At 46.8% G+C, this 24857-nt stretch overlaps 1 protein-coding gene across 10 annotated transcripts in view; it reads right to left on the bottom strand.

Annotated features, from left to right (window-relative positions):
- The window catches only part of ZRANB3 (zinc finger RANBP2-type containing 3), an 894936-nt gene that overhangs the window by 294813 nt on the left and 575266 nt on the right, over window positions 1–24857 (bottom strand). The gene's annotated exons all lie outside the window — the stretch shown is intronic.

Raw genomic sequence — 24857 nt, 5'->3', positions numbered from 1 at the left:
ATGCTGACCCTGCTGACTGGACTATACATTCCTTGACAAAGGTCCCGCTGAGGACCGAAACGTTGGATATCGTTTTTGAAACCACTTTGGAACTGTGAGATTACCCTTACATTAAAAATTATTATTTTGATTGATTGGATGCTAAGTCTGGAAAGTGCTATCTTTTTCCACTAGTGTGGGATAACCTGTATTATATATAAAATAAGAATTTACTTACCGATAATTCTATTTCTCATAGTCCGTAGTGGATGCTGGGGACTCCGAAAGGACCATGGGGAATAGCGGCTCCGCAGGAGACTGGGCACAAAAGTAAAAGCTTTAGGACTAGCTGGTGTGCACTGGCTCCTCCCCCTATGACCCTCCTCCAAGCCTCAGTTAGGATACTGTGCCCGGACGAGCGTACACAATAAGGAAGGATTTTGAATCCCGGGTAAGACTCATACCAGCCACACCAATCACACCGTACAACTTGTGATTTGAACCCAGTTAACAGCATGATAACAGAGGAGCCTCTGAAAAGATGGCTCACAACAATAATAACCCGATTTTTGTAACAATAACTATGTACAAGTATTGCAGACAATCCGCACTTGGGATGGGCGCCCAGCATCCACTACGGACTATGAGAAATAGAATTATCGGTAAGTAAATTCTTATTTTCTCTGACGTCCTAGTGGATGCTGGGGACTCCGAAAGGACCATGGGGATTATACCAAAGCTCCCAAACGGGCGGGAGAGTGCGGATGACTCTGCAGCACCGAATGAGAGAACTCCAGGTCCTCCTCAGCCAGGGTATCAAATTTGTAGAATTTAGCAAACGTGTTTGCCCCTGACCAAGTAGCTGCTCGGCAAAGTTGTAAAGCCGAGACCCCTCGGGCAGCCGCCCAAGATGAGCCCACTTTCCGTGTGGAATGGGCTTTTACAGATTTTGGCTGTGGCAGGCCTGCCACAGAATGTGCAAGCTGAATTGTACTACAAATCCAACGAGCAATCGTCTGCTTAGAAGCAGGAGCACCCAGCTTGTTGGGTGCATACAGGATAAACAGCGAGTCAGATTTTCTGACTCCAGCCGTCCTGGAAACATATATTTTCAGGGCCCTGACTACGTCCAGCAACTTGGAATCCTCCAAGTCCCTAGTAGCCGCAGGCACCACAATAGGCTGGTTTAAGTGAAATGCTGAAACCACCTTAGGGAGAAATTGAGGACGAGTCCTCAATTCTGCCCTATCCGTATGAAAAATTAGGTAAGGGCTTTTATAGGATAAAGCCGCCAATTCTGATACACGCCTGGCTGAAGCCAGGGCTAACAGCATTACCACTTTCCATGTGAGATATTTTAAGTCCACAGTGGTGAGTGGTTCAAACCAATGTGATTTTAGAAACCCCAAAACTACATTGAGATCCCAAGGTGCCACTGGAGGCACAAAAGGAGGCTGTATATGCAGTACTCCCTTGACAAACGTCTGAACTTCAGGAACTGAAGCTAGTTCTTTCTGGAAGAATATTGACAGGGCCGAAATTTGAACCTTAATGGACCCTAATTTTAGGCCCATAGACAGTCCTGTTTGCAGGAAATGCAGGAAACGACCCAGTTGAAATTCCTCTGTAGGGACCTTCCTGGCCTCACACCACGCAACATATTTACGCCAAATACGGTGATAATGTTGCACAGTTACATCCTTCCTGGCTTTGATCAGGGTAGGGATGACTTCATCCGGAATGCCTTTTTCCTTCAGGATCCGGCGTTCAACCGCCATGCCGTCAAACGCAGCCGCGGTAAGTCTTGGAACAGACATGGTCCCTGCTGGAGCAGGTCCTTTCTTAGAGGTAGAGGCCACGGGTCTTCCGTGAGCATCTCTTGAAGTTCCGGGTACCAAGTCCTTCTTGGCCAATCCGGAGCCACGAGTATAGTCTTTACTCCTCTCCTTCTTATGATTCTCAGTACCTTGGGTATGAGAGGCAGAGGAGGGAACACATACACTGACTGGTACACCCACGGTGTTACCAGAGCGTCCACAGCTATTGCCTGAGGGTCCCTTGACCTGGCGCAATATCTGTCCAGTTTTTTGTTGAGGCGGGATGCCATCATGTCCACCTTTGGTTTTTCCCAACGGTTCACAATCATGTGGAAGACTTCTGGGTGAAGTCCCCACTCCCCCGGGTGGAGATCGTGTCTGCTGAGGAAGTCTGCTTCCCAGTTGTCCACTCCCGGAATGAACACTGCTGACAGTGCTATCACATGATTTTCCGCCCAGCGAAGAATCCTTGCAACTTCCGTCATTGCCCTCCTGCTTCTTGTGCCGCCCTGTCTGTTTACGTGGGCGACTGCCGTGATGTTGTCCGACTGGATCAACACCGGCTGACCCTGAAGCAGAGGCCTTGCCTGACTTAGGGCATTGTAAATGGCCCTTAGTTTCAGGATATTTATGTGAAGTGACGTTTCCATGCTTGACCACAAGCCCTGGAAATTTTTTCCCTGTGTGACTGCTCCCCAGCCTCTCAGGCTGGCATCCGTGGTCACCAGGACCCAATCCTGAATGCCGAATCTGCGGCCCTCTAGGAGATGAGCACTCTGTAACCACCACAGGAGAGACACCCTTGTCCTTGGAGACAGGGTTATCCGTTGATGCATTTGAAGATGCGATCCGGACCATTTGTCCAGCAGATCCCACTGAAAAGTTCTTGCGTGGAATCTGCCGAATGGAATCGCTTCGTAAGAAGCCACCATCTTTCCCAGGACCCTTGTGCATTGATGCACTGACACTTGGCCTGGTCTCAGGAGGTTCCTGACTAGGTCGGATAACTCCCTGGCTTTCTCCTCCGGGAGAAACACCTTTTTCTGTACTGTGTCCAGAATCATCCCTAGGAACAGCAGATGTGTCGTCGGAATCAGCTGCGATTTTGGAATATTTAGAATCCATCCGTGCTGTCGTAGTACTACTTGAGATAGTGCTACTCCGACCTCTAACTGTTCTCTGGACCTTGCCCTTATCAGGAGATCGTCCAAGTAAGGGATAATTAAGACGCCTTTTCATCGAAGAAGAATCATCATTTCGGCCATTACCTTGGTGAAGACCCGAGGTGCCGTGGACAATCCAAACGGCAGCGTCTGAAACTGATAGTGACAGTTCTGTACCACAAACCTGAGGTACCCTTGGTGAGAAGGGCAAATTGGGACATGGAGGTAAGCATCCTTGATGTCCAGAGACACCATATAGTCCCCTTCTTCCAGGTTCGCTATCACTGCTCTGAGTGACTCCATCTTAAACTTGAACCTTTTTATGTAAGTGTTCAAGGATTTCAGATTTAAAATAGGTCTCACCGAGCCGTCCGGCTTCGGTACCACAAACAGCGTGGAATAATACCCCTTTCCCTGTTGTAGGAGGGGTACCTTGATTATCACCTGCTGGGAATACAGCTTGTGAATGGCTTCCAATACCGCCTCCCTGTCGGGGGGAGACGTTGGTAAAGCAGACTTCAGGAACCGGCGAGGGGGAGACGTCTCGAATTCCAATTTGTACCCCTGAGATACTACCTGCAGGATCCAGGGGTCCACTTGCGAGTGAGTCCACTGCGCGCTGAAATTCTTGAGACGGGCCCCCACCGTGCCTGAGTCCGCTTGTAAGGCCCCAGCGTCATGCTGAGGACTTGGCAGAAGCGGGGGAGGGCTTCTGTTCGTGGGAAGAGGCTGTCTGCTGCAGTCTTTTTCCCCTTCCTCTGCCCCGGGGCAGATATGAGTGGCCTTTTGCCCGCTTGCCCTTATGGGGACGAAAGGACTGAGCCTGAAAAGACGGTATCTTTTTCTGCTGAGAGGTGACCTGGGGTAAAAAGGTGGATTTCCCAGCCGTTGCCGTGGCCACCAGGTCCGATAGACCGACCCCAAATAACTCCTCCCCTTTATACGGCAATACTTCCATATGCCGTTTGGAATCCGCATCACCTGACCACTGTCGCGTCCATAACCCTCTTCTGACAGAAATGGACATCGCACTTACTCTTGATGCCAGAGTGCAAATATCCCTCTGTGCATCTCGCATATATAGAAATGCATCCTTTAAATGCTCTATAGTCAATAATATATTGTCCCTGTCCAGGGTATCAATATTTTCAGTCAGGGAATCCGACCAAGCCACCCCAGCACTGCACATCCAGGCTGAGGCGATTGCTGGTCGCAGTATAATACCAGTATGTGTGTATATACTTTTTAGGATATTTTCCAGCTTCCTATCAGCTGGTTCCTTGAGGGCGGCCGTATCAGGAGACGGTAACGCCACTTGTTTTGATAAGCGTGTGAGCGCCTTATCTACCCTAGGGGGTGTTTCCCAACGCGCCCTAACCTCTGGCGGGAAAGGGTATAATGCCAATAATTTTTTAGAAATTAGCAGTTTTTTTATCGGGGGAAACCCACGCTTCATCACACACCTCATTTAATTCATCTGATTCAGGAAAAACTACTGGTAGTTTTTTCACACCCCACATAATACCCTTTTTTGTGGTACTTGTAGTATCAGAAATGTTCAAAACCTCCTTCATTGCCGTGATCATGTAACGTGTGGCCCTACTGGAAAATACGTTTGTTTCCTCACCGTCTACACTGGAGTCAGTGTCCGTGTCTGTGTCGACCAGAGGTAACGGGCGCTTTAGAGCCCCTGACGGTGTTTGAGACGCCTGTACAGGTATTAACTGATTTGCCGGCTGTCTCATGTCGTCAACAGTCTTTTGTAAAGTGCTGACATTATCACGTAATTCTTTCCATAAGACCATCCAGTCAGGTGTCGACTCCCTAGGGGGTGACATCACTAACACAGGCAATTGCTCCGCCTCCACACCATTTTCCTCCTCATACATGTCGACACAACGTACCGACACACAGCACACACACAGGGAATGCTCTGATAGAGGACAGGACCCCACTAGCCCTTTGGGGAGACAGAGGGAGAGTTTGCCAGCACACACCAGAGCGCTATATATATATAGGGATAACCTTATATAAGTGTTTTTCCCTGATATAGCTGCTGTATATATTTATCTGCCAAATTAGTGCCCCCCCTCTCTTGTTTTACCCTGTTTCTGTAGTGCAGGACTGCAGGGGAGAGTCAGGGAGCTTTCCTCCAACGGAGCTGTGAGGAAAAAATGGCGCCAGTGTGCTGAGGAGATAGGCTCCGCCCCCTTCTCGGCGGCCTTTCTCCCGCTTTTTTAAGGAAAAATTGGCAGGGGTTAAATGCATCCATATAGCCCAGGAGCTATATGTTCTGTATTTTTTGCCAAATAAGGTGTTTCTATTGCGTCTCAGGGCGCCCCCCCCAGCGCCCTGCACCCTCAGTGACCGGAGTGTGAAGTGTGCTGAGAGCAATGGCGCACAGCAGCGGTGCTGTGCGCTACCTTATTGAAGACAGGACGTCTTCTGCCGCCGATTTTCCGGACCTCTTCAGTCTTCTGGCTCTGTAAGGGGGCCGGCGGCGCGGCTCCGGGACCCATCCATGGCTGGGCCTGTGATCGTCCCTCTGGAGCTAATGTCCAGTAGCCTAAGAAGCCCAATCCACTCTGCACGCAGGTGAGTTCGCTTCTTCTCCCCCCCTTAGTCCCTCGGTGCAGTGAGCCTGTTGCCAGCAGGTCTCACTGAAAATAAAAAACCTACTTTAAACTTTTACTCTAAGCAGCTCAGGAGAGCCCCTTAGTATGCACCCTTCTCGTTCGGGCACAAAAATCTAACTGAGGCTTGGAGGAGGGTCATAGGGGGAGGAGCCAGTGCACACCAGCTAGTCCTAAAGCTTTTACTTTTGTGCCCAGTCTCCTGCGGAGCCGCTATTCCCCATGGTCCTTTCGGAGTCCCCAGCATCCACTAGGACGTCAGAGAAAAAGATTTTACTTACCGGTAAATCTATTTCTTGTAGTCCGTAGTGGATGCTGCGGACTCCGTAAGGACCATGGGGAATAGACGGGCTCCGCAGGAGACATGGGCACTTTAAGAAAGAATTTACATTCTGGTGTGCTCTGGCTCCTCCCTCTATGTCCGTCCTCCAGACCTCAGTTAGAGAAACTGTGCCCGGAAGAGCTGACAGTACAAGGAAAGGATTTTGATAATCCAGGGCAAGATACATACCAGCCACACCAATCACACCGTATAACTTGTGATAACCTTACCTAGTTAACAGTATGAACAACAACAGAGCATCAGTCCAACCCTGATGTAACTATAATATAACCCTTATTTAAGCAATAACTATATACAAGCATTGCAGAAGAAGTCCGCACTTGGGACGGGCGCCCAGCATCCACTACGGACTACGAGAAATAGATTTACCGGTAAGTAAAATCTTATTTTCTCTAACGTCCTAGTGGATGCTGGGGACTCCGTATGGACCATGGGGATTATACCAAAGCTCCCAACCGGGCGGGAGAGTGCGGATGACTCTGCAGCACCGACTGAGCAAACACAAGGTCCTCCTCAGCCAGGGTATCAAACTTGTAGAACTTTGCAAAAGTGTTTGAACCTGACCAAGTAGCCGCTCGGCAAAGCTGTAATGCCGAGACCCCTCGGGCAGCCGCCCAAGAAGAGCCTACCTTCCTTGTGGAATGGGCCTTAACCGATTTAGGCAGCGGCAATCCAGCCGCAGAATGAGCCTGCTGAATCGTGTTACAGATCCAGCGAGCAATAGTTTGCTTTGAAGCAGGCGCCCCAAGCTTGTTGGAAGCATACAGGATAAACAAAGATTCTGTTTTCCTGACCCTAGCCGTTCTGGCTACATAAACCTTCAAAGCCCTGACCACATCCAGTGACTCGGAATCCTCCAAGTCAGTAGTAGCCACAGGCACCACAATAGGTTGGTTTATATGAAAGGATGAAACCACTTTCGGCAGAAATTGTGGGCGGGTCCGCAATTCTGCTCTATCTGCATGGAAAACCAGATAGGGGCTTTTATGTGACAAAGCCGCCAATTCTGACACACGCCTAGCCGAAGCCAAGGCTAGTAACATGACCACCTTCCACGTGAGATATTTCAATTCCACCATTTTGAGTGGTTCAAACCAGTGTGACTTAAGGAAACTCAAGACCACGTTAAGATCCCAAGGTGCCACTGGAAGCACAAAAGGGGGCTGAATATGCAGCACTCCCTTTACAAACGTCTGAACTTCAGGTAGAGAAGCCAGTTCTTTTTAAAAGAAAATGGATAGGGCCAAAATCTGGACCTTAATGGACCCCAATTTTAGGCCCAAAGTCACTCCCGACTGTAGGAAGTGAAGGAAACGGCCCAGCTGGAATTCCTCCGTAGGAGCATTCCTGGCCTCACACCAAGCAAGATATTTTCGCCATATACGGTGATAATGTTGAACCGTCACGTCCTTCCTAGCCTTTATCAGCGTAGGAATGACCTCATCCGGAATGCCTTTTTCTGCTAGGATCCGGCGTTCAACCGCCATGCCGTCAAACGCAGCCGCGGTAAGTCTTGGAACAGACAGGGCCCCTTAGGCAACAAGTCCTGCCTTAGAGGCAGAGGCCACGGGTCCTCTGTGAGCATTTCTTGCAGATCTGGATACCAAGTCCTTCTTGGCCAATCCGGAACAATGAGTATTGTTCTCACTCCTCTTTTTGTTATGATTCTCAGTACCTTGGGTATGAGAGGAAGAGGAGGAAATACATAGACCGACTGGAACACCCACGGTGTCACCAGTGCGTCCACAGCTATCGCCTGAGGGTCTCTTGACCTGGCGCAATACTTCTGTAGCTTTTTGTTGAGGCGGGATGCCATCATGTCCACCTGTGGCAGTTCCCACCGACTTGCAATCTGCGTGAAGACTTCTTGATGAAGTCCCCACTCTCCCGGGTGGAGGTCGTGCCTGCTGAGGAAGTCTGCTTCCCAGTTGTCCACTCCCGGAATGAACACTGCTGACAGTGCGCTTACGTGATTCTCTGCCCAGCGAAGAATTCTGGTGGACTCCACCATCGCCACCCTGCTCCTTGTGCCGCCTTGGCGGTTCACATGAGCCACTGCGGTAATGTTGTCTGACTGAATCAGAACCGGTTGGTCGCGAAGCAGAGACTCCGCTTGACGTAGGGCGTTGTATATGGCCCTTAGTTCCAGGACGTTGATGTGAAGGCAAGTCTCCTGACTTGACCACAGACCCTGGAAATTTTTTCCCTGTGTGACTGCCCCCCACCCTCGGAGGCTTGCATCCGTGGTCACCAGGACCCAGTCCTGAATGCCGAATCTGCGGCCCTCGAGAAGGTGAGCACTCTGCAGCCACCACAGGAGAGACACCCTGGTCCTGGGGGATAGGGTGATTAACCGATGCATCTGAAGATGTGATCCGGACCACTTGTCCAGTAAATCCCATTGAAAGGTCCTCGCATGGAACCTGCCGAAGGGAATGGCCTCGTATGATGCCACCATCTTTCCCAGGACTCGCGTGCAGTGATGCCCCGACACCTGTTTTGGTTTTAATAGGTTTCTGACCAGTGTCATGAGTTCCTGAGCCTTCTCTATCAGGAGATAAACCCTTTTCTGGTCTGTGTCCAGAATCATGCCCAGGAAAGGCAGACGAGTCGTAGGAATCAACTGCGACTTTGGAATATTTAGAATCCAGCCGTGTTGGCGTAACACTTCCAGAGAGCGTGCTACACTGATCAGCAACTGCTCTCTTGACCTCGCTTTTATGAGGAGATCGTCCAAGTATGGAATAATTGTGACCCCTTGCTTCCGCAGGAGTACCATCATTTCCGCCATTACCTTGGTAAATATTCTCGGTGCCGTGGAGAGACCAAACGGCAACGTCTGAAATTGGTAATGACAATCCTGTACCACAAATCTGAGGTACGCCTGATGAGGTGGATAAATGGGGACATGAAGGTAAGCATCCTTTATGTCCAGAGACACCATAAAATCCCCCCCTTCCAGGCTTGCGATGACCGCTCTGAGCGATTCCATCTTGAACTTGAACCTTTTCAGGTATATGTTCAGGGATTTTAAATTCAATATGGGTCTGACCGAACCGTCCGGTTTCGGTACTACAAACATGGTCGAATAATAACCCCTTCCTTGTTGAAGGAGGGGAACCTTGACCACAACCTGTTGAAGATACAATTTGTGAATTGCAGCTAACACAATTTCCCTCTCGAGGGGGGAAGCTGGCAGGGCCGATTTGAGGTATCGGTGAGGGGGCATCTCTTCGAATTCCAGCTTGTATCCCTGAGACACAATATCTATTGCCCAGGGATCCAACTGGGAGTGAACCCACTTGTGGCTGAAATTTCGGAGACGCGCCCCCACCGGGCCTAGCTCCGCCTGTGGAGCCCCAGCGTCATGCGGTGGATTTAGTGGAAGCCGGGGAGGACTTCTGTTCCTGGGAACTAGCTGCGTTGTGCAGCTTCCTTCCTCTGCCCCTGGCAAGAAAGGACGCACCTCGGACTTTCTTGCCTTTTTGTGATCGAAAGGACTGCATTTGGTAATACGGTGCTTTCTTAGGTTGTGAGGAAACATATGGCAAAAAATTTGACTTTCCAGCAGTAGCTGTGGAGACCAGGTCCGAGAGACCCTCCCCAAACAATTCCTCACCCTTGTAAGGTAAAACCTCCATGTGCCTTTTTGAGTCGGCATCACCTGTCCATTGCCGAGTCCACAGGACCCTTCTGGCAGAAATCGACATAGCATTTATTCTAGAACCCAGTAGACTAATGTCTCTTTGAGCATCTCTCATATATAGGACAGCGCCTTTTATATGCCCCAGGGTCATTAATATAGTATCCTTGTCTAAGGTATCAAGTTCCTCAGACAGGGTGTCCGTCCATGCTGCTACAGCACTACACACCCAGGCCGACGCGATCGCTGGCCTCAGTAAGGTACCTGAATGTGTATAAATGGACTTCAGGGTACCCTCTTACTTTCTATCCGCAGCATCTTTGAGGGTGGCCGTATCCTGTGACGGCAGGGCTACCCTCTTGGATAAGCGTGTTAAAGCTTTCTCCACCCTAGGGGAGGATTCCCAGCGTTACCTGTCCGTTGGCGGTTAAGGATACGCCATAAGCATCCGTTTGGAAATCTGCAGTTTTTTATCCGGAGATTCCCAAGCCTTTTCACATAACTCATTTAGCTCGTGTGAAGGGGGAAAGGTCACCACCTGCCTTTTTTCCCCATACATATGAATCCTCTTGTCAGGGACTGGGGTTTCCTCTGTGATGTGCAACACATCCTTAATTGCTATAATCATATAACGGATGGATTTAGCCAATTTTGGCTGTAACTTTGCATCATCGTAATCGACACTGGAGTCAGAATCCACGTCGGTATCTGTGTCAACAATTTGGGATAGTGGGCGCTTCTGAGACCCTGACAGCCTCTGCGACATAGGATCAGGCACGGGCTGAGAACCTGACTGTCCTAAGGCTTCAGCTTTATCTAACCTTTCATGCAAGGAATTAACATTATCATTTAAAACCTTCCACATATCCATCCAATCAGGTGTCGGCGCCGTCGGCGGAGACACCACATTCATTTGCTCCCGCTCTGTTTCCACATAGCCTTCCTCGACAAACATGTCGACACAAGCGTACCGACACACCACACACACAGGGAATGCTCTTTTTGAAGACAGTTCCCCCACAAGGCCCTTTGGAGAGACAGAGAGAGAGTATGCCAGCACACACCCCAGCGCTATATAACCCAGGAATAACACAGTAACTTAATGTTAACCCAGTAGCCGCTGTTTGTATTGATTTTTGCGCCTAATTATGTGACCCCCCCTCTCTTTTTCACCCTTGTCTACCGTGTATCTGCAGGGGAGAGCCTTGGGAGCTTCCTCTCAGCGGAGCTGTGGAGAAAAAATGGTGCTGGTGAGTGCTGAGGAAGAAGCCCCGCCCCATCAGCGGCGGGCTTCTGTCCCACTTCAATGTACAATTTTTGGCGGGGGCTCATACATATATACAGTGCCCAACTGTATATATGCTAAGTTTTGCCAAAGAGGTCCAAATTGCTGCCCAGGGCGCCCCCGCCGCCCCCCCCCCCCCCTTCGCCCTGCACCCTTACAGTGACCGGAGTATGTGAGGTGTGTGTGGGAGCAATGGCGCACAGCTGCAGTGCTGTGCACTACTTCAGTGAAGACTGGAGTCTTCTGCTGCCGATTTCGAAGTCTTCTTGCTTCTTATGCTCACCCGGCTTCTGTCTTCCGGCTCTGCGAGGGGGACGGCGGCGCAGCTCTGGGATCGGACGACGAGGGTGAGATCCTGTGTACGATCCCTCTAGAGCTAATGGTGTCCAGTAGCCTAAGAAGCAGGACCTATCTTCAAAGAGTAGGGCTGCTTCTCTCCCCTCTGTCCCACGATGCAGGGAGTCTGTTGTCAGCAGAGCTCCCTGAAAATAAAAAAAACTAACAAAATACTTTTACAGCAAGCTCAGGAGAGCTCAATGAACAGCACCCAGCTCGTCCGGGCACAGATTCAAACTGAGGTCTGGAGGAGGGACATAGAGGGAGGAGCCAGAGCACACCAGAATGTAAATTCTTTCTTAAAGTGCCCATGTCTCCTGCGGAGCCCGTCTATTCCCCATGGTCCTTACGGAGTCCCCAGCATCCACTGGGACGTTAGAGAATATATATATATATATATATATATATATATATATATATATACACACACACACACACACCAACAAATAGAAAACCACAGCACTCGCCACCCCAGAAGCGGGGTGCAGTATCCGCACTCGCCACTAATAGGGTGGGGTGCATGTAGCCCATGGCCACCTACTCAAAAATATAGAAACAAAGTTCAGCACTCACCAAAATAAGCTCACTTATCCTCACAACATCAATAAATAAATGATGGGGGTTTAGTTAGTGAATTGGCCAATGCACGGAAGCCTGCAAACCGCTCGCCAAGGTACCCCACCTTCATGCAGGTCCTACACTATCACAAAATCATAAAAATTAAAACCTGGCAACTGTATCACATAATATAACTGCAAATATGCCCACTTGGTGTAAGGTGTACCTGCCATGAACTGCATGGCTTTTAAAAGGTACACTAGTCACCTGACACTGGCTGATAAATTACTGAAGGGCAGCCGACACAGGTTTAAGATAATAGGGGTGCATGAACAAAGCTTGTGGCCACAGCTTGGCGAGCGGTTTGCAGGCTTCCGTGCATTGGCCAATTCACTAACTAAACCCCCATAATTTATTCATTGATGTTGTGAGGATAAGCGAGTTTATTTTGGTGAGTGCTGAACTTTCTGTTTCTATATATATATATATATATATACATACACATATATATATATATATATATATATATACATACACATATATATATATTATATATATATACATACACACACACACACGTATGTGTGTATATATATATATATATATATATATATATATATATATATAAACAGAAAACCCAGCACTCACCATAGCAAGCTCACTTATTCTCAACACATCAATAAATAAATTATGTGGGTTTAGTTAGTGAATTGGCCAATGCTCGCCAAGGTACCCCACCTTCATGCAGGTCCTACACTATCACAGAGTCTTAAAACCTGGCAACTGTTTCACACATAATATAACTGCAAATATGCCTACTTGGTTTAACAAAAAATAATAACAATGGTGGTGTTACAGAGAGGGACCAATATAAAGGGAGGCATTTTCTGCCGTAGGCTGATCCTACGGATTCAGTATGATTTACCAGCGGCCGGGATGCCGGCTATCGATATACTGACAGCAGCATACCGGTTGCCAGTATGCTGGTAGCGGGGCGAGCGCATAGAGTCCCCTTGTAGGCTCGCAATGCTCGCCACGCTGCGGGCTAGGTGGCTCGCTGTGCTTGCCACAGGATCTATTCCCACGCTATGGATGTCATGGACACCAACAAGTGGGAATAGTCATGTAGCGCCGGTATTTTCGTCTGGGGTCATTCCGGCATCTGTATTCTGACCGCTGGGATCATGACAGCCGGCAAATTAAACGAATCCCGATTCTACAACTCAGGTAGAGTAAGTACTAACTTGTATGGGATAAATGGGCACCTGTTATGGCAGTCAAAGGTTTCCTGGGGCTCCCTAGGCCCCGATTTCTAAACAATTTGTTAATTACAGCAACAGCTAAATTCTGTAATAAGACACATCAAAGAGCCTCTCAGATCACAATATCAATAGTATCATGGCCTTTTACATATCTGGAACGCCAAATAATTTTTCAATTAATCTTTATAAACTAAAAATAAATAAATGATAAATAAGGCAGGATCAATACAGTTTGCACAAACATTTACAGTAGTTAACATATGAAATATATATAAACCACATTAACAAGAGTAGAATATGTGAGCTTTATAAGTTCAATGTCCTCAGACTTAGCAAAACCTGAAAGATGTACTATGATCAATGCTAAACAGAAATATCACAAAATTGATCATTTAAAGGACTTATACAAACATGGATCTACACCTGGATATAATAAGTAGTCTAAGCCCCAAATTAATGCTGTAAAACAGGTAGGCAGCAGATTCAGCTTCCTGTACCATACACAAAATAACACGCTTTCAGGTGTCATTCTTTTTAGTACCATAAACACATTTTATGTTGTAAGTGTGTTCGCACTAGAACAGATGTTACCAGGCGACAATGCTAGGATATAAATAACACAAATACAGGTACAGTATGAACAATGTCAGACACCTTTGCAGTTGCACCTGCCATGGTAGGAAAACATTTACATTTAGAATTGTGTATGTTACAAGATGCTTTTTGTTGTTGCACCAGTTTATATCATTTAAGCTCAGCGGCTCTTTAGCGCTACTGCATTGAGGAATAACGGAAAATAAAATAAAAAATAGCTAATAAGTGTGCAGAACATAGAACTGACATTGCTTTCCCTCCTACACAAACTATAAATATATTAAGTAATTAATAATTCATGCAGTAAATGCTGCAATATGTCTAACAGTAATAGAGTGAAGAGATTAGACCCCTCCACCGATCTCCACAGTGATCGATAAAATATTATGCGGCTCAATGGATAAAGTAATTAGCTATTAAACAAAATAAAACAATGTATACTGTAGATGCAGTCTAGATTAACTTTAGGCTGCATTGTATTTCCAAGTTAGAGAAATACAAAACAGTGCACATATTCTGCACTACAATTATTGCAGTACTAGAAACTTCAGGGCTCTGAACCTACTTGTGATTAAGCCCTCTGTGTATAAAATCACAATGTCTGCTCCATCCCCATCAGTATTCAATAGAGCAGAGTGCCTGGATACGGGACGCAGTTAGCATCCCGGCAGTCGGGATGAAGGCTGTCATGTGACCAATGCCAGAATCCCGACACCACTCGGAATCCCGGCGTCGAAACATCGAACGGCGATATCCCACAGGCAGGGCTATTTTTCGTCTGGAATGACGTTCCTGAAGGTGTTCTTCAAAATGAAGTCACATGGAACAGCGTTCCAGAATGTCCTGGCCACTGCCCCCATTAAAGTTTGGGAGGGTGGGTGTGGGCATCAGTATATTGCTAGTCCCCCTGCAGCCCCCAGAGTGGATTGAGACATTCTTAGGGCTGCGGAAGCGCTTCAGTCTATATCAGCGTAAAAAAAAATCCCACCAAAAATGGCCACTGCCAAGGAGGAGACAGACGCTAGAGGTCACATTTGACCTCTAGCACCTGTCTCCTCGGCTGCGAGCATTTTAAGAGTTTTTTTTTTTTTTTACAGTGCTACAGATGGAAGCTCTTCCGCAGCCCCCAGCACATCTCAATCCACTGTGGGGGCTATGGGGAACTAGCAATATACTTACTGATGCCCGCACCCACCCTCCCAAACTTTAATGGGGCAGCGGCCAGGGCTACAATCACAGCCCACACCCGCCCTCACCCCTGACAACGAGCACGAAACCCCTTGCAATGCACATAAAACCCCTGGCAATGCGCAAGAAACCACTGGCAAGGCACAAGAAACACCTGACTGGCAACGAGCATGGAACCCAGAGCATGAAATCCCTGACAACGTGCATGAAACCCTTGGCATCGAGCATGAGACCCCTGACAACATGCAGGTAATTTAAAAGTAATTAAAAAACTTACTGTGTGGCATAATTTGTAAAGTGCATTATTGTGTGTTGGGCATAAAATGGTGTCAGGGACATAAATGTGTGGCATAACGCATAATGGGTGATACAGTGTGCAGCATAACGTGTAAAAGCCATTACGGTGTGTGGCATATTGTGTAATAGACATTACAGTGTGTGGCATAACATGTAATAGGCATTACACTGTGTGGCATATTGTGTAATAGACATTACAGTGTGTGGCATAATGTGTAATAGACATTACGGTGTGTGGCATAATGTGTAACCATCATTACGGTGTGTGGCATATCATATAATGGCCATTATGGTGTGTGGAATAATGTGTAATGGGCATTACGGCATGTGGCATATTGTGTAATAGACATTACGGTGTGTGGCATATTGTGTAATGGACATTACGGTGTGTGGCATATTGTGTAATGGACATTCCGGTGTCTGGCAAAATGTGTAATGGGCATTATGGTGTGTGGCATATTGTGTAATGGGCATTCCGGTGTCTGGCATAATGTGTAATGGGCATTATGGTGTGTGGCATGTGTACTGGGCATTACAGTGTGTGGCATAATGTGTACTGGGCATTACGGTGTGTGGCATATTATGTAATGGGCATAACGGTGTGTGGCATATTGTGTAATAGGCATTACGGTGTGTGGCATAATGTATAATGGGCATTACGGTGTGTGGCATAAAGTGTAATGGGCATTACGGTGTGTGGTATATTGTGTAATTGGCATTACGGTGTGTGGCATATTGTGTAATAGGCATTATGGTGTGTGGCATATTGTGTAATGGGCATTATGGTGAGTGGCATATTATGTAATGGGCATTATGGTGTGTGGCATATTGTGTAATGGGCATTACGGTGTGTGGCATAATGTGTAACGGGCATTACGGTGTGTGGCATATTGTGTAATGGGCATTACGGTGTGTGGCATTTTGTGTAATAGGCATTACGGTGAGTGGCATATTGTGTAATAGCCATTACGGTGAGTGTCATATTGTGTAATAAGCATTACAGTATGCAGCATAATGGGCATTACTATAAAGAGGAAAAATGACAAATAATGAAAGGGGCATGAATCAGGATTTTTTTTTCCTGTGGTAGGCAATGTCTGGGCGTGTGGGTTGCAAAACTGGGGTATAAGATAGTCTTTTCCTGCAAGGCCATGTCCCTTGCAGCAAGGCCACACCCCTTTTTGCGGCAGTGTGCAAATTCTTTATTCTTGCCGCTCACCCCACTGTAGTTCCTCTCACATTACCCACACCTCCGCCCACTACTGCCAGCCCACGGGAGGTCCTGAACCTATTTTTCTACAAAAATAGCACTGCCCACAGGTAAGTATTGGGGTCACTGTTAGGGTTAGGGCCCAGGAATGCACTGGAAGGGGGAACCCACCACCCATGAGTTTAGCCCTAGTCACTCCCCTACACACACATAGCCGTAGTCTTAGAACTAGTCGCCACCCCTCGAATCTTAGCCCTAACCACCACCCCAGGCAGGTTAGTGTTAGGGGTAAAGGGATCCAGTCAGGATCCCGGCTGTTAAGGAATCTCCCAGGGAGGGATAGGCTGTGGGGGGAGGGGGGAGGGGTAGGTTTAATCTACGGAAAGGGGGCAGAGTTAGTAGGTGCCACCGGGGAGGGATAGTGTTAGTCTGCAGGAAGGGAGGGTTAGGTTTAGGCGGCCAGGTGGGGGAAGGTAAGTATACTTACCTTGCCCTGTCAGGATTCTAATCATAGGGCTGCCGCGGTCAGTATTCTGACTGCCGTCATATTATGCCCAACACCAAATAATTATCCCATCTCCTGTCGGCATCCTCATTGTCGAGATGCCGGTGATGGTGATGCGACCGCCGGCATTCCGACAGCCGGGATCACATACCCAACCCCTGGAGCTATTTATGATGACACAATAAGTTTGAACTTTTTTTAAGAGCTTGATAATTTGATTTAATTAAGTGTTGTTATTATGGATGTTAGGGACCCATCTGATGGGGTTCACCTTAACTTGGTGGATATGCCCACAACTGTAGACAAACATGTGCTAAGAACCACATTTTTACTGCATGTTATTTTGCAGACTTACTACAATTATTATGACTATAGGTATTCTTAGTGCTTATGGTGTGCACCTGCATTTTCTTTTTCCTGCAAGGCTGATTATTCACCTTCATTATTTTACTTGTCCCTGAAAGTATTAACACTATTTTTGTTCCATTTTTCTGTATTTGAGGAATATTTGGAGGATGATGCTACATTAGAAAACCCTTGAATTCATCTGTGAACTTATTTGGTTCATGTTTCAAAATAATTATTTCATATATCTTGACCAGCTTTTTTGCTTTTTGACAAGTGTGCGGGAAATTGATGGAAACAGCTTTTGCACCAAGTTTTGCAAATTTGGTTATGGGAGATTGGGAGGAGCAATATATATCAAAACGTAACATATGGAGAATGTATTGTGATATATAAGGACTACATTGAGAATATTATTGTGGTATGGAAGGGATCAAAACTAAAACAGCATTTTTGTAGAAAGTCTGAATAAATAAACAATTTCAATTAAAATATTCAAGAAAGAAATACTGAATTTTTAGATGTAAACAGTTATACAGTACCTCTTTTACAATGTCCAAATAACCCAGGTCGCACCTCAGTGTAAAAGGGTCACCAATAAAAAAAAAAACAACAACAACAAAAAAACAGGTTGACTGACCCGGCAACCCAACCCCAGCAGCGAGCAGAGTAGGACACGGATAACGGGGCAATGTAAATTAGTTATCTGGGTCATCCAACCCGGGTCCAATTAAAAGCCGGCTCAGTGGCGTTTGAAGCTGATGTCATCTTCAAACGACAGCAGAGAGAAGTTCTGACAATAACCAAGATCCAGCCTGCGGTGTAATGACACGGCTTGAACCCCATGTTCAGTAACCGTGAGTACACCTGGGTTGGCAGTGCAAATGGGGTAATGTTTAAATTGGTGTTTCTAAAACTTTTTAAAATCATGGCGCCCTAGAGTATCAGAATTTTCTTCACAGCACCCCTAGGCCAAAAGTTTCTTATTGAGAAATTTAGAAAGAAATATTAAATTAAGTAAATTGTGTTTATATGTCATCCTTAGGTTTAATTGTGAGGTGAGGAACAGGATTTGCTTGTTTGCTCACATATTTTATGTTTGACAGCCACCAACACTGGTTTTGCTTATTACATTGACCATAAATAATTTGAATTGGTCCTGTTCCACCAAACCAGGGCACCACTGCTAGTGTCCCGAGGCACCCCAGGGTGCCATGGCACACAGTTTGAGAACCACTGGTTTAAACTATGATAGTTACATAGATGCATATTCTCAGCTTGTCCACACAAAAATAAACTGTACTAGTGAAAAAGACTGTAAAGAACAAACAGGTATATTTAAATAAAGATTCCAGTTGAGAAACTATCCAGAATCACTGAAAAATCAAGTAAATGAAAAATTGGAGAAGGTTAAAAGAAAACAACTTATAAAATAGAAAGAACAAAGATTGGATAAAGAGTTTGTTTAATTTATAACTCAATATAATGCCAACAATAAATTGATACACAAAACAAAGAATGTATTATTATTAGATCCTGTATTAGTGAAGCTAGAAGCATAAAAGATAACTTGGTACCCAGTTTATTAAAAACGGAAATAGATTTAAATAATTATCAGGCGCAAACATAAATGTTTTTTTTTTCAGTTGCAATCACATTTCTATGCACAAACAAATACATAACCATACAAAACACTCTGATGGAGCTAAAGAATTAAAAATTAGAACCACTATAAACGGGAGCCGGTCTTTAAGTCGACAGTAAGTAGGTCGACACTATCTAGGTCGACCACTATTGGTCGACAGTAAATAGGTTGACATGGTTTCTAGGTCGACAGGGACTCTAGGTTGACATGTTCTGGGTCGACATGACAAAAGGTCGACATGAGATTTTCACTTTTTAATTTTTTTTTCCACACTTTACGATCCAAGTGGACAACTGTACAATTGGGAACGGTAATCTGTGCTGAGCGCAGCGAGGCAGCTTGTCCGAGGGGACACAGTCCACTAATTGGCGTTCCCGGTCACTGTACGGAGAATAAGACACCAAAAAAAGTAAAACAAAACTTATGTCGACCTAGTACATGTCGACCTAGAGTCCCTGTTGACCTGCAAAACATGTCGACCTACTTACCTACTTACTGTCGACCAATAGTGGTCGACCTAAGTCTAATCTACCTAATAAACCACACCACTATAAACTGTCGGGTGTGGTTCATTAGGTCGACATACATTGGGTCGACCACTGAAGGTTAACATGCATTAGGTCGACATGAACAAGGTCGACATGAGTTTTTTGACTGTTTTTGGTGTCGTTTTCTTCGTAAAGTGACGGGGAACCCCAATTAGTGCACTGCATCCCCTCACATGGCTCGCTTAGCTCATCATGCTTCGTGGAAGGTGCCTCGCTCAGCTACCGCTGCACTCGGCACAGGTTACCGTTCCCCACTGTAGTCCACGTGGATCGTTAAGTATGAAAAAGGTAAAAAAAATTATTAAAAAATGTGAAAAACTCATGTCAACCTTTCTGCATGTTGACCTAGTACATATTGACCTAGTGACCATGTTTACCTATTGCATGTCAACCTTCAGTGGTCAACCCAATGTATGTCAACCTAACGACCGCCTCCCAAACTGTCACACTGGCAAATGTTATATACTTAATAAAATGCCCATGTAGGCTTTTATATTAAAATACCACTTAAGTTGAGAAGTCTAGTACACATATGCTATTAAAAATTATTAGATAATGACAGGGGTGTATTCAATTATAGTCGGGAACTGCCATCATGTCAGAAAGACTGCAGTTTCCGACTGGAATAGGTCGGAAGGAGTTCCGACCTATTCAATCTGGGCACAGTTTTTTCAGACAAGTCGGGAAATCCATTGGCACTTTAAGAGTGTGGGCTGGCTCCTCCCTCTATGCCCCTCCTACCAGATTCAGTCTGGAAACTGTGCCCGAGGAGACAGACATCTTTGAGAGAAGGATTTAACACAGATAGTGGCGAGATTCATACCAGCTCACACATACAAGGCACATCAAGCTTACTAGCTTGAAAAACTCAGCAACTGCTGAAACATTACTTACCAAGTAACAATGCAGTAAATAACTAAACAAAGTTGTACTGAACCAGATAACGGTTGCAGGAAAACGAAGCGCTGGGCTGGCGCCCAGCATCCTCTACGGACTACGAGAAAAGGATTTACCGGTAGGTAACCAAAATCCTATTTTCTCTTACGTCCTAGAGGATTCTGGTGTCCACATTAGTACCATGGGGATGTACCAAAGCTCCCAGAACGGGAGGGAGAGTGCAGAGGCTCCTGCAGAACTGATTGACTGAAATTCAGATCATCAGAGACCAAAGTATCGAACTTGTAGAACTTAGCAAATGTGTTCGACCCAGACCAAGTTGCCGCTCAGCAAAGTTATAACGCCGAGAAACCCTGGGCAGCCGCCCAGGAAGATCCCACCTTACGAGTAGAGTGGGCTTGAACAGATTTTGGACACCGCAATCCTGCCATAGAATAAGCATGCTGGATAGTGAACCTAATCCAGTGAGATATAGTCTGCTTTGAAGCAGGACACCCAATTTTCTTGGGATCATACAGGACAAACAAAGAGTCCGATTTCCTGTGACGAGCAGTCCTCTTCACATAGATTTTCAAAGCCCTCACAACATCCAAGGACTTTGACAAAATTGAGGAGTCAGTAGCCACTGGCACCACAATAGGTTGGTTGATATGAAATGCCGACACAACCTTTGAAAGAAACTGCTGATGTGCCACCTGAAGAAGACCGTTGTAGACGGCTCTTAGTTCCAGGATGTTGATCGGCATTCCAGACTTGACCATCTTCCTTGGAAGGTTTCCCCTTGAGTGACTGCGCCCCAGCTCCGGAGGCTCGCATCCTTGGTTAGAAGGAACCAGTCCTGAATCCCGAACCTGCGGCCCTCCAGACGGTGAGGCAATTGGAGCCACCAGAGGAGTGAAATCCTGGCCTTTGGCGACAGACGAATTCTCTGGTGCATGTGTAGATGAGATCCTGACCATTTGTCCAGGAGATCCAGTTGGAAGGCCCGAGCATGGAACCTCCCCGTACTGGAGAGCCTCGTAAGAGGCCACCATCTTCCCCAAAAGGCGAATGCGCTGATGAACCGACACCCGGGCTGGCTTCAGGACATCCCGGATCATTGTTTGTATCACCAACGCCTTTTCCTTCGGAAGAAACACTCTCTGCACTTCCATGTCGAGGATCATCCAAAGAAAAGACAACCTCCGGGTTGGTTCCAAATGAGATTTTGGAAGGTACAGAATCCAACTTTGGACTCTGAGTAGGCAGGTTGTGAGAACAATGGACTGCAACAGCACAGCCTTGGACGATGCCTTTATCAGTAGATCGTCCAGATATGGAATGATGTTCACCCCCTGTTTTCAGAGTAGAACCATCATCTCCGCCATCACCTTGGTTAACACCCTTGGTGCTGTAGAGAGGCCGAATGGCAGGGCCTGGAACTAGAAATGACAGTCCAGTAATGCAAAACGGAGATAAGCCTGATGCGGTAGCCAAATCGGAATGCGGAGGTACACATCCTTGATATCCAGGGATACTAGGAATTCCCCCTCTTCCAGACCTGATATCACCGCCCTGAGAGACTCCATTTTGAACTTTGAACTCTATCAGAAAAGGGTTCAGTGATTTTAGGTTCAGAATTGTCCTGACCGAACCATCCGGTTTCAGTACCACGAAAAGGTTTGAATAGTAACCCGTGGCTTGCAAATGAGGAGGTACTGGCACAATGACCTGTGCCTCCACCAACTTCTGTACCGCTGCTTGTAGGACAGTCCTGTCCGCAAGCAGAACTGGCAAGCCTGATTTGAAAAATCGGTGAGGAGGGAGATTTTGAAATTCCAACCTGTATCCCTGAGACACTATATCTGTAACCCAGGGATCCAAGCCAGACGATACCCAAACGTGACTGAAGTGTCTGAGCCTCGCTCCCACTGGCCCCACCTCCAGGCCGCGCGGTCCACCGTCATGCGGAGGACTTCGGCGTACTGGAAGCAGGCTTAGTTTCCTGGAAACCCGCCGCAGCAGGTTTCTTGGATTTAGCTCGACCACCCCTAAAGAAGGTATTCGACGGTTTGGCCTTTCTACGCCTGTTAGATCGAAAGGACTGTGATGCTGATGAAGAGAAGAATTTCTTCGGAGCAGGTGCAGCTGTGGGAAGGAATGGAGACTTACACGCTGTAGCCGTGGATATCCACGCAACCAAAGCTTCCCCAAAGAGAGCCTGACCTGTGTAGGGTAGGAACTCCACACTTATTCCTGGATTCCGCGTCGGTCGACCACTAGTGCAGCCACAGTCCCCGACGAGCTGAAACAGACATGGAAGAGATCCCCGCAGCCATGGAACCAAGGTCTTTCATGGATTCTACCATAAAACCTGTTGAATCGTGAATGTTCCGCAAAAACAATTCAACATCACCCTTATCCATTGTATCCAAATCCTCAAGTAAGGTGCGTGACCATTTTACTATAGCTTTTGAAATCCATGCACTAGCAATAGTGGGACGTAATATGGCCCCCGAAGCGGTGTACATTGATTTAAGTGTATTAACAATTTTTCGATCAGCCGGCTCCGTTAAGGAAGTAGATCCCGGAACAGGTAAAACCACCTTTTTGGAGAGTCTGGACACGCCACCTGTACCCTTTTAGGGATCTGGAATTTTTTCTCAGGGTTTTCCCAAGCTTTCTCAAATATAGCATTTAATTCCTTTGACGCAGGAAAGGTTAGCGAGGCTTTCTTATTTTCAGTGAAAAAAGCCTCCTCAACCTGCTCAGGTGTTGTATCATTAATATTCAATACAACCCCGATAGCCTCTATCATCAATTGCACCCCCTTTGCAAGAGAGGCAGACCACCGCAACACATCCCCAATACTGTCTGTGATATCAGAATCGGTATCCGTGTCATCTTGCATGACATGAACAAGCGCACGTTTGTGGGGGTATATAGCGGGGCGTCCTGAGGTACCAGAATCGGGCCATACTGCCATAAAGTTCGGTAATACCTGTGTTGCGGATTCATTACTTGCAACCCTATCTGAAATCTGAGAAATCCAAGATTTGATAGAGGAAAACCACTCAGGTTCCCTTGCTGGAATCTGTGCTAAACCAGTGCTATCCTGATTACATGGAATGGGATCATCCTGGGAGGACATATCCTCCGCAGCATATGACACAGTGTCCCTCGACATAGCTAAAGGAGACCACAAAACACCCCACACACACACAGGGGAGGGCAGACAGAGTTTCACCCCCAAGAATGGCAAGAGAGACACAGAGATTGGAGCCAACCCAAACACAGCGCTTTTAACCAAAGGGAGACCCCTTGTTAGCGCTGACTGTGCACCTTAATAGGATACACAGTCGTATAGCAGCCTCCCCCCCTCCCCTTCTACAACCCCCAGGTACCATGAGAGATAGCTGGAGTTGCTGTGGAGGGACCTTCTTTCTCCTAAACAGCGCTGTGCAGGCAGGAAAAATAAGAATTTACTTACCGATAATTCTATTTCTCGGAGTCCGTAGTGGATGCTGGGGTTCCTGAAAGGACCATGGGGAATAGCGGCTCCGCAGGAGACAGGGCACAAAAGTAAAGCTTTCCGATCAGGTGGTGTGCACTGGCTCCTCCCCCTATGACCCTCCTCCAAGCCAGTTAGGTACTGTGCCCGGACGAGCGTACACAATAAGGGAGGAATTTTGAATCCCGGGTAAGACTCATACCAGCCACACCAATCACACCGTACAACTTGTGATCTAAACCCAGTTAACAGTATGATAACAGCGGAGCCTCTGAAAAGATGGCTCACAACAATAATAACCCGATTTTTGTAACTATGTACAAGTATTGCAGATAATCCGCACTTGGGATGGGCGCCCAGCATCCACTACGGACTCCGAGAAATAGAATTATCGGTAAGTAAATTCTTATTTTCTCTATCGTCCTAGTGGATGCTGGGGTTCCTGAAAGGACCATGGGGATTATACCAAAGCTCCCAAACGGGCGGGAGAGTGCGGATGACTCTGCAGCACCGAATGAGAGAACTCCAGGTCCTCCTTAGCCAGGGTATCAAATTTGTAGAATTTAGCAAACGTGTTTGCCCCTGACCAAGTAGCTGCTCGGCAAAGTTGTAAAGCCGAGACCCCTCGGGCAGCCGCCCAAGATGAGCCCACCTTCCTTGTGGAATGGGCATTTACATATTTTGGCTGTGGCAGGCCTGCCACAGAATGTGCAAGCTGAATTGTATTACACAACCAACTAGCAATAGTCTGCTTAGAAGCAAGAGCACCCAGTTTGTTGGGTGCATACAGGATAACAGCAAGTCAGTTTTCCTGACTCCAGCCGTCCTGGAACATATTTTCAGGGCCCTGACAACATCTAGCAACTTGGAGTCCTCCAAGTCCCTAGTAGGTGCAAGGCACCACAATAAGCTGGTTCAGGTGAAACACTGACACCACCTTAGGGAGAGAACTGGGGACGAGTCCGCAGCTCTGCCCTGTCCGAATGGACAAACAGATATGGGCTTTTTTGAGAAAAAACCACCAATTTGACACTCGCCTGGTCCAGGCCAGGGCCAAGAGCATGGTCACTTTTCATGTGAGATGCTTCAAATCCACAGATTTGACTGGTTTTAAACCAA

The sequence above is a fragment of the Pseudophryne corroboree genome, chromosome 7 (genome assembly GCF_028390025.1).
Source record: "Pseudophryne corroboree isolate aPseCor3 chromosome 7, aPseCor3.hap2, whole genome shotgun sequence".
Taxonomy (NCBI): domain Eukaryota; kingdom Metazoa; phylum Chordata; class Amphibia; order Anura; family Myobatrachidae; genus Pseudophryne; species Pseudophryne corroboree.
Note: the sequence above shows the minus strand (reverse complement) of the source record. Positions and strands in the feature narration are given on the sequence as shown.